Below are 11,203 nucleotides of genomic sequence, written 5' to 3'. Positions count from 1 at the left end.
ATGAATGCAGTGCAGCTCAATTTGATATCTCATGTAATAATCAAACCAATCCCCACGCTAATAGCTACACACATCTGTGTGTCTGCTCTGCACATACCTGACCTCTGGGAAATGGGCTCTAGGCTGGAGTGGGAGGTACTCAGGCTGGGAATACAATGAGTTTAAATGGAATAAGCTAATTTGTCACTGTTTTGTTATGATTGAATATATGTGTTTAGACTGAAATTTAATTTAAATCCAATTTGTAACATCTCTGTGGGTGGGACAAAGGAAAAAAACCCAGAGGATGTATTAACTGGATACTGTACTGTGAATGTAATGGGACTTCTGAGTTTAATGTTCAATTAAAAAGCCCTGCATGTTCTTATTACTGTTTACAGGGGTGGGTTTGGAGGAGATTTATGTTACAAAAAAACTGTACAACCCTTTTTTGTTACTGACTCGTGTGCAGTCTTTACCTGGAGCAGCTAAGCCATCTGTTACTCTTGAAAGTAAATTTCAGTCTCCGAGGTTTCTAGAGATAAAAAGAGCATTTTTATCTAGACAGTTGCCTGAGTGTCATGTGTGGTGTTTTGTTTTTTTTCCTTCAGAAAATGAAGATGAATTAGTACAAGTGGCTGTTGCGGTCTGATGTGATTCGGAGGAGCAAACCTGCAGGAGCTGGTGGGGGTGGCATGCCCAGCCCCAGCCCCTCCTATTCACATGGTGAGTAGCAGTAGGAAAAGCAGCTTGCCCCTCCGTGTGTTGTGGTTTGTTGCTGGACACCTGGCTGCTGGGGTCCAACCTTCTAGTCAGGGTCCCCGCTGGTAGGAGTCACGATTCTCTGTGGGCTCTTTGCTGTAATTACAGTTCTTGGAGAGGTATATAAATATGTACCTATAACAGGCCCCGCAAAGACAGATGTATTTATTATGGACCCTTCAACTACGTACAAATAATTACTTTGTTGCTTATGCAATATGTTCTTTCATTTGCATGTTATTTAACTAATATTAAGTAAGGACATATCACAAGCCCTCAGAACAGATACATCCCTTATTGGGTAATTAATACTAATCTTGCAAACACATTAACAACACACAGACAGTAACAGCTACCTTAGGAGCTGTTACAGTCCATCTTGTAAATCCTTTCTTAGTGCATAGATTAGTTCACACTTCTTTGGAGATGCAAGCAGCTATGGTGTTGATTCCACTGCCAAGCCCAGGGCCAAGTCTGCAGGGATTCCTTCCCCTCCAGGACTGGGAAGTTTCTGAATACAGCTCTGACAGTACATTGGAAGGGTGAGAGACACAAAAACCTGCAACTTGGATCCACTTCAGTGCCCTCCAAAGCATTTAGTTGGCATCAGGAATAAGGAAGCCAAGCCTTTAAAGTTCACTTTAAAATGTGAATAAAACTAAATCAGAAGCCCTTTTAAAAACTTCATTTATTAAAGAAAATAAGAAATGTTATCCAAGATGATTTGCCCTTTGGAAAAAAAAGGTAATGAAAATCTCTAAGCTCTGCAAGCATGGTGTTTTCATGGAGATAGGAACGTGCTTACAGATAGTAACTTCCAGAAATGGTTTCCATATCAGCAGTGCTAACCAAAACAACTGTAAACATGATTGTACTGTAATAATTTGTGCAGCTGAGATACTCTCATATATATTTACTTGAATGGTTTTTAAAATTACTTTTATACCTGGATACCAGGACCTAACTTCTTCATCTTCCTTCTGAATATTTATCCAGGGCTGTCCCCAAGAACTACGATAGCCTTCCTCTGAGTAGGAATGAGCAGTACCTCCTACCAGCATTGCCTGCGCTGGGGCCAGCACACCTCACCGAGCACGTGGTGCTGCCTGCTGTATATGCCTGCACTACATTTCCAAAGAAATCAGGAACAATTCTGGGTGCTGTTTTGGGTACAGGTCATATTGACAGTTCTAAGTCCCAATTTATTTAAAAAGAAAAAAAAAAAGAAAAGAAAGAAAAAAAAGTAGAAGGGTATTATAATGAATTGAAATTAAATGGATTTCAAAGATAACCTAGGTCCACATTTAAAAACATGTAAAAGCCCAAGCCATAGGGAACCCAGAACCACTTTCTGACATCTGGAAATGCAAGGTTCGTTTAAGTATTATAATGAATATATTTTTGGTTTGGAAACTTGGCTTTCCACATAGTCGCTGGGACAAGAAAAAGAATCATACATCGATTGACTATATACAGCATCTTCTAACGTAGTCTGTCTAGAAAATTAGCATTCCTTCAATTTTCATACTCTATTCTCTTTATTTGCACTGTCAAATTAGTGTTTGTAGTGGAACAAAAGGAGATGTGCTATAGATAGTCCAACTTTCATTATATTGGCACCCAGTGATGCTGGGGTGGATTACAGTTCATCATGGGAGAGTCACTATAATTGTCTCAGAGTTTCATTAGCTGTCAGTCCTCCCCTCTGTCTGACATGTCAAAACCCAGAGACAGGCTGCTAATTTCTTGTCTAAAGCAGTTGCAGTCTCTAGAGGTTGAAAAGATACACAAGCACCTTCCTCTTATGCTAACACACCTGACAAGTGCTGAGTGCTCACCTCCCAGAGAAATCTGACATCAATAGGTGCTATGGGTGCTCGGGGCTCTCAAGTGGCCCCATTAAGGACAGAGAGCTCCTGCTTCAGCTGGGTTGGGTTTGGGGTCTTGGTGCCCGTCTCTGGCTCTGCCACTGACATCCTACCTGACTTCAAGCAAATCCCTTAATCTGCCTATTCCTCTTTCTTGATCTCAAAATGGAACCTGAAGATTATTATACCTAACAGGTCTGTGGTGAAGATTAGTCCATAACTATTGGTAATGTGTTCATGGTTATTTTTTGGAATAGCAAATAGTCATGTTTGGATCTTTATTCTGTACATTTTGAATGGTCTGTGCTGCATCTATCCTAACTTCAAGTGAGGATGAAGTGTAGGTCCAACATGACCCATATTCTTGCTTCTTTGAGGCACAGTCCTGATGTGCAGTGTGTGGACACATCTGCCCTGCAGCTGCAAGGTCAGGCTGCATGCTGGATCTCCTGGACATGCAACACCATTTGTCCCCTCCTCTGACCTGTTTTTCTCAAGTATATTGGAGACACCTTCGAAGCTTTGTTATTTCAGGCCTTGCTGGGTCCAAAGCAGACCTTGGAGTGACTCTGTGAAGGCTGTGTGGTTTTGCCTACACAGCTGCTTTTGGCAGCAACACGATAAGCAACAGCCTGTGGCATCGTCACACCCTCCCACACTGGGGATGACTAGAATGCACAGTTGTCTTCCTTGTTTCCTAAACTAGTACAGGATTTAATAGCCCTTGGATCCTGCACAGATCGCAGACAAGCATACAGACCTCTCACAGTGCTAAGGGGAGGAAATCCTGAGAAATGCTGCACGTCTTGACCAGAGTCGCAAGCAAACCACAGCTCTCAGGGTCGGGTCAGCTCTTTCATTAAAATATGATGTATGCAGCCATTTTGCATTAAAAGTAGAATTCAGTTTTTTTTGTATGGATGGCACTGGTCAAAAATATTGTCTGAGCACTCAGATATTTATCTAGTCTTGACTGTGATTGCCTTTTGCAATTTTGCGTCTGTTATTTTTAGCTCTCCCTTTCTACAGCAGGACCTTTTGGCATCTATGTGGAACGGGAGCAGGGTCCAGATTTAGCACAGCTCCATGACACTGACACTGTATAACTGAAGGAAGGAAATAGTTCCCTTGGTATGTACTTTCCCTGTAAGCAGCACAGGGATGTTTGTTGCTATTCATTGAGGAGTAGATGCTGAAAGAAGTTGCAAAGTAGTGTAGCTCTCCAACAGAGGACAAAGGCACAGAGGCTCCAAGGGAAACAGGCAACCTTTTTAATTCTCGTAATGCTTACTCTTCTTTGCTTCCAAGATGAGCAAAGCAGTAAATATCAAGCAAAGGATGTTGATTTGTATGCACAGCTATTGTCAGAATAAAAATCAGTTCAGACCCCAGTGACTCTTGCCAGCCCTTGTTATGGCTGTAGAGATGTGAATGCAGAGAAAGTAAATAATATTTGCAATCCAACTTCAAATTCAGGCTACCCATCAGATTGTAAATCTAGGCAGACATTCTCCTTTCCAGAAGGCACTCTGGAGGATGGGAAGTTTCCACGGGAAGGGTGAGGCAGCAGGGGAGCAGGACCTGCTGTGGGGGGAGCCGTACCAGCAGCCCTGAGATGCTGCTGGCAGCCTGTTTGTTCCGAAGTAACAAAAACCTACTGCAGAGCACAACAAAACGAGAGCTGTGTGTCAGGGCGTAGATAGCAGCCTGGCCATTAATAAAACAATAAATGAAATTAATAATTTATCAGTGGATGTTTTTACTTATTGGGGTTATTTTTGTTTTTTTTTACAGCACCGGTAGAAGGATGTTTCCACTCAGACTGAACTGGAGTGAAATTACTTCTATCGCAGATAAAACATACTCAGACGAGTGGCATACTTTCCCCACAAAGCTAACTGCAATCCCAATTAACACTTCTCAAAACTGAATTTATTTTTTTCCCCTTACTTCCTAATGAGGTTTTTCCCTCCCTGCTGTCTTGATACAAAGCTTTATGCCGTATGAGTGTGTTCATATGGTGCTTGAGTGCGTTATCTGACCTTGATTGGTGTTTTGGGAGCCAGTTAAATAGATTACATAGAGGTTACCTTGACAACTGTCTTTGCTGATTTAGCAATGCAGTTCATTCTTGGGCACAAGACTCTCAGCAACTGTGGAATTCCACTGACTTCATATTAATCATTAACACAATGTTCTGGGGAGGCTCTGTCGAGCTAGCAATAAGGACTGTATTGAAATTATTTTTTTTTACTGGCTAAATGTTATAGACCAGGAGATGTTTACAGAATGAAATGTTGTTCACAGTCATAAAATGAAAATATATGTCCCTGTTTATTTTTTCTCTCTCTTCCAGTTTCAACAATAATATTGGAATAATAAATCTCCTATCATGTCTGATGGGAAAAGATGGTTTTTTAAATGAAACTCTTTCCTTAACGCTGATCTTTTACTGTACCTTCTTTCAGGTCTGTGCTGTAACCTCGCAGGCATGACAGATAGTTAAATTCAGTGTGCAAAAGCTTAGGAGCTTGGGATGTGATCTCTATTAAGTTCGTGGAATTGCTTCTGATTTACATCAACACTACATATCGATCAGAATCTGGCCCTTCTCAGAATGTGTTTGAAGCAAAAGATACCCGTTTGCTTTTTCAAATCTGTTGTTTAAAAATCTAAACTTGTTTACAATGTACTTGAACATTAAAGCCATTATGTAGTCATGGCTTCGGGCTTTGGGCTTTGTCTTTAAGATAAGGCTTCTTACTTCTAAGTGCTAAGCTCAACCAGAATTCTGTAGGAGAACGTCAGGATTCTGGAGCTGTTCTTTGCAGAAGTCTGGAAAACCTTGTGGAAACTAGAATTCTTTTATGAATTAAGAATGAAAATGAATAATGTAGTCAGACGAAGGTCACCATGTTATTTCTTCTGATAGGAAACTGTGCACCACCTAAGTTCATGTGCATGCTCCCCATTTTCCATCTGCTGTGTTGCGCTGCACATCCAAGTAGTTCGAGGGTTGAAAACGCCTATGTGTCACACAAAATATCGTGCATTAGGTCAATGAGGAACATGCCTGGGGCTTATTTCACATGAGGATGATGACTATATGGAGTTTATGAGAAGACATACTAACTAAATATTTTTGGTAACGCTATTGTGTAATGAAATACCAAACTTTTTGTTTAAATGCAGTCATTAAGATTAAGAGTCAGTTCATTACAAGTAGGATAATCCCAGAGCAGGTGTTTGATGTTTCCAAACTCAGAAAAAGAGAATTAATCACTGTGACTTCAACTGCTGTTCTTGAACTTAGCATTTGCCCCATATGAGAAATATTTTCTTTTGACTGAAATCATACTGAAGATTAATCACTATCACTCTGTAAATGGCTCAGCGAGACATAACAGTTACTGTTGTATTCCTGATGTAGTGCCCCTACTGCCTTGGCACGCTGACAACATCAAGACCAACACTGGATACATCAGAGAAAGAAACACTTGAAATTGTTGTGTGGCTGAGGTACTGTACCTCGGTACCAGTCTTACACTTTCCAGAGGAGCTCTTGCCAAACCTAGGATTTTGGAGCGTAAAAATATCCAGGTCTGTGGCTGGAGCCTAATTTTGGATAAGCACCAACGTATCTCCGAGGCAGTATAGTTGCATTTATTTTTTGCTGGTACAAGCAAGATCAGCCTGAGTTGGAAGCACACTGATGGGGTTTGCAGGAAGATTTTCAGAATACTCAAATTCTTCACAGTAATTGCAAGTGGAATTTCTTAAGGATTGCTTAAGGAAAGGACCAAAACTTTGTTACTAGAGATTTTAATCTGCCACTTTAAAACGTCTCCAGTATATGCTCTAGGGCGTTTCACAATTGGCAGAGCTGATTTGTTTTGGAGGCCTGTTACCTTGCAAGAATTCTAAAGTAACACACTTGGGGCCTCAGATCTTAAGTTGCAGGGTACTTTTGAGATTTCCTTGATGCCATTTCTCTTTTTCACTTCTAATATCTGGGTTTGAATATTGAGCACCGGGTGCCCAGCTGCCAGCCACCAGATTATGCAGTGTTGCAATATTGTTTCTCCTGGAAAAGGACATGATAAGGCAAAGTGTAAACTGAGAGAGGGTATTTTGTTAATTGCAACTGGGACAAAACGCAGGTTTTATCAAAAGAACCTAAAAGCATCAAGTGTGTAATTTCCATATTTTGTAGAAGTAAATGTTCCAGCTGTCTCTGACTCCCTCGAAAACCAAGGGCTCAACAAAAGTTTTCTTTTAGAACAAGATGCAGTGCAAACTGGTTTTAGCCCTACGTTTTTTTTGCACTCGTGTGCTGATTTCTGCAAGCTGTGACCTCATGAAATCATCAGGATCAAACGCTTCACTCTCATCTGTCATTTATTTTTGTCCTAGAGAAAAGTAGCTCCTTGCCATTCTGGCTCTGTAGAAAGCAGGGAGATGTTTTTGTCTTTCACGACAGTCGTAAGGACTTATCTCCTGCACTTGCTTGTATGTGAATATTGTGTGTAGACATGATAGCCCCATGTACTGATAATTACCACATTCAGCTTTTATAAGAAAAAAGGCTTTTCATGGATATCAAATTTTCACTGGTACCAGTTGTAATAAAATGTCCATCAAAGTACAACATCAGCTCAAGACAAACACTGGAAGTAACATCTGGGCTACAGCAATCCTTTGGCCACTTAATAAACTTAGAAGTTTCAAAGGGCACAAGAAAACTTTCCCAAGATCTCTGGATGCTTTTTGAAGTCTTGAGACCACCTCCAGAGATTAATGGATGCTTATGACTTTCACATTTGTGCTGAGGAATATATAAAAGCCAAAACTTTCACTGGCTTGCATATCATAAGAGGCAGTCATTGATAACTGGGAAGAAATTTTAACTAAATATTATAGCAACATGGTTAAATTACGAAGAACTGAGCAGTACAGTAGGTTTTCATTCTCACAAGTGGTCAAAATACCAATGCTGAAGTTATGCAAAGAGTTAAATAAGGCATTCTCCAGGCTGATGAAGCAAGTGGCTCTGGAACCTATTAATTCTTTTCCCAGCCAATCCTCCTGTGGTATAGGGGCATGGTTCCTAATGGGCAGTGGATGGGAACAAAAGGCATGTTTAGATGTGGCTACTGAAGGCTGTGCTAATTTATGTTTGGGGACTGTCAAGCCATTAGCTTGGGATTGGGTGATTTCAAAAAGTACCTTTGGACCTTCAATTTTGAGCTGTGGTGTGCATTTTTTCATCATATCCCAGATGACTGCAGAAGTAATTCACTGCACTACTTTTCTCTACATACCAATGAATAGAAACCATCTTGTACCTTTTAGAGATTTGTTCTTTTGAAATAATTCCAGAATTTGGGATTTGCACAATATTTGTCTGGGAGGAGACCCACTACAAACTTTTGCTGCTACGTATGTTTTTCTAAAGATCCTTGATGTAAAAAGATAATTCCACTTGTATCTCATCACTCAGTGTAAGGGTAAAGTTGTCAACAGACTGCAGGGAGAAGAGTGCTCCAGCTCCTTCATACTGAAGTGAGATACACGTGTGTCTAATTCCTTACATGTTACCTGGAAAGTTTCCTCTGAATTTTACCAAGTCATGTAATTAACTTTGCTGCATCCCTCCCCGGGAGTCTGCAGTTCTATTTTCTAACCATTCAAAGGCCACTATTTCAAACCCAGACTGGCCTCAATGTTAACAGCCAAGAACAGGAAACAAGAAAACTTGGATATGAGTCTGTATGGCAAAGGTTTTGCTGAAGCAAGACAAAGTACCAACTTAGACTAAAGAATGATTTTTCTGTCTTCTTGAGTTTTTAATTTTTTTTTCCATTTTACTTGGGGGCTGTAGATAAAGTAGGAAGAATTGTCCTCTTAGGTCAAGGTTGAAGACTTTGTAATGCAGAACAACAAAGCTTGACTGTGATCATCTACAGAGCACCTGCCCTGAGGACAAACAAACAATTCACTTTTTAGTGCTTTCAAGTATGCCGTGTTGACTTTTATGAACAAAATACTCTTTTGAACCTTACAGAAAAGAAAAAATGGAAACCTTAAGAATAAACAGAATTATATTTCATATCCTGTGATAGATTTTCTGTTTAACAGAAGCTGCAGCAAGCGTATCAAATTGATCAGAATCAAGCATGTTATTAAACACATGGCTGGGTCCATGACGAAGCTGCTCTCCCAGTTTCTTCCCACCTCACTCTTGCACTTCATTTTGCCTTCCATGTGATCCTGGGGCTGCCCTGCACTTTGCTCACTGCAGGAAACACAACTGAGATTAAGCTCTCGCAGTCCTTGTTTCCCCCCTTGAAGTACTCCAAGTTTTAACCCATCCATTAGCTCTCTGCTGGTCTCTTTGCTCAGGGTATACCTGTTATTGCTGAAAATTCATTCACTGGTCCTTTGGGCATGGACAACATCTACAAACTGTCTGTAGTTTGGCTTTATTTTTTCTGAGTTGGCTAAAAAAGACTTGTGTTAGCAATCCAATTCTCTCATGCTTAATTTCCCTGTATCAAGGTGATATTCTGAGAAGCTTTGCTAATCACTAGTCTGTAGTATCTTTTCCAGAACTTCCCAGCAGCTCCTGTTCTTCGCAGCCTAAAGAATCTCATCTCTGTACTCCGCTCTTCCATCACCTTCTCTGAGCTATCCAAACCTGCCTAACAAAACACACCACACATCTCGCAAGGCAATGCTGATCATTATTTCAGATGACATCCTGATAGCTATCAAAATTCAGAGGAACTGAGAGGAAAGAAAGCACTGTCAGACTGTGCGGGGGACAGTTAACCAAGTTCATATAATGTTAAGCACAGATACTAAGCCATGCATTGTCAAAATACAGGCAAAATGAAAGGGAATGTAAATCTCACAGGTTCCCATCAGGCTGTAAAGTGACAGCTGAGTCCAACACACATGTCCCGTGGGTTCTTACCAGCTATGGCCAGGTTCTGACCTGGAAATCCCTTACAGAATAATCAGTTATTTACACTGCCTCGCAGATTGGATCATGTGATTATTTCAAGACTTATTTTAGAATTCTCATTGAAACATCTATATGCAAAGAAAATGTGTGTTTATGATTCTCCTCTTGGTTCTGTTTTCTCTAGATTCAAAGCCCCAGTTCCCACTTCGTGATGAATCCAAGTTCAGCTTCGCTTCTGTTAGCACCACAGAGAAATCTCAGACAAGACAGATGCCTGCAGCCAAAAGAAGCCTTAAATTGAACATCTAAAAATAGAAACCTACTGAATTTATAAATATTTTTGCAAATCAACCTTTTATAACTACCCTCCTTTTGTAGCTATGGTAGTTAGCATTGAAATCCAAGTACGTTTCAGCAAAAGAGAAAGCTGACCAAACAGCCCAAGAAATTCTGCAGAGTTCTGCAAATTGCAGGAGGCCCAGGGAAGGAAATCACTGCACGCCAATTTCTTCCTACTGATTTCTATTGTCTCTACTTATCATACGTTGTGTTAGCTATTCGTTGTGGAGCACAGCATCTTCCACACAATTCTTACCTAGCTAATAGCCCGATTATATTTTATGACTTTGTTTTCTCATTCAACATAATTTACTCTCGAGTTAGGAAACATGACTGTCCCCAGAGAAACATCCAGCCCTTTGTTCTCTTTGTTCACAAATTAATTTAAAGAGGGACCAACTAGAAGTGTAGAAAGCTTCTATTAGATCTGCTAAGATCTCTTCCTATTCAGATTTGATTTCTGTTGCTGGAGACTAGTCTTGATATTTATGTGGAATGAAATATTGTTCATCCCCTTAACAAAGAGATAGTTGCTTCCATTCACTACTTGCATGAACCTCAGACAGTGTTTACACAGTATGCATTCAAAACGCGCCAGCTCTTATCTTACCATCCTGTACTCTCTCTGGCCGTGGGCTGGGCTCCTGCTTCATTGGAGTCATTCTGTTTATCTGGAGTCTCTTTTATATCTTTTTCTGTGCAACTGTTTCCCAAATTGCCTAATTAAATATGATTACGAAGAGGAAGAGGAGAAAGAGGAAGGAAGAGCTGCAGAATTTCCTTGCAGTAATTTCCTCCAGCTCTTCTTCCAAAGACATGTTCCTCTCTCCCTTTCTCATACCTCAGGTTTGGATACCCCCATGGGACTCCTTCCGAAGTGTAGGGCTCCCTTCTCTGCTTTCCTGATGCCAGCATGTGGACATCACTGTGAAGCCCACGACAAGTCCCTCTGGATGATTTCCCTTTATATCTGATGGCAGAGAAAACTTGGGGAGTTCTCTCTTCCTTATCAGCTAATCTATTTCTTCTGATTCCACATCACTACGAGAGTACTCTGGTACGGGTAGCTGGGGACTCTTTTAATCAACTTTTTAAGAAAGTTGCTCCCTGTTCTACTTCCATGGGACATCTTTGCTGTCTAATCTGTCTCCTAAGGTTGGTCTGCACTTCTAAGGCTCTGCTGTGAAGCTCAAATCAGCAGTCTGCTTGATGAGGATGAATTTTTTCTATCACTATTACGGTCTGATAGAGACAGGACAAGTGGGAACTGCTTTAAACTAAAGGAGTG

General features: G+C 40.7%; 1 long non-coding RNA gene across 1 annotated transcript; it reads left to right on the top strand.

Moving 5' to 3' along the window:
• The first annotated feature begins 588 nt into the window (after positions 1-588).
• LOC146543807 (uncharacterized) lies at positions 589-5,254 on the top strand. The gene is made up of 3 exons (XR_014885036.1): positions 589-705; positions 3,639-3,740; positions 4,404-5,254. It is a non-coding gene; the product is annotated as an uncharacterized LOC146543807 (long non-coding RNA).
• Positions 5,255-11,203: the final 5,949 nt, after the last annotated feature.

Source organism: Meleagris gallopavo, chromosome 9 (assembly GCF_905368555.1).
Source record: "Meleagris gallopavo chromosome 9, MGAL_WU_HG_1.1, whole genome shotgun sequence".
Lineage (NCBI taxonomy): Eukaryota > Metazoa > Chordata > Aves > Galliformes > Phasianidae > Meleagris > Meleagris gallopavo.
This window is presented reverse-complemented; position numbering and strand designations above follow the sequence as displayed.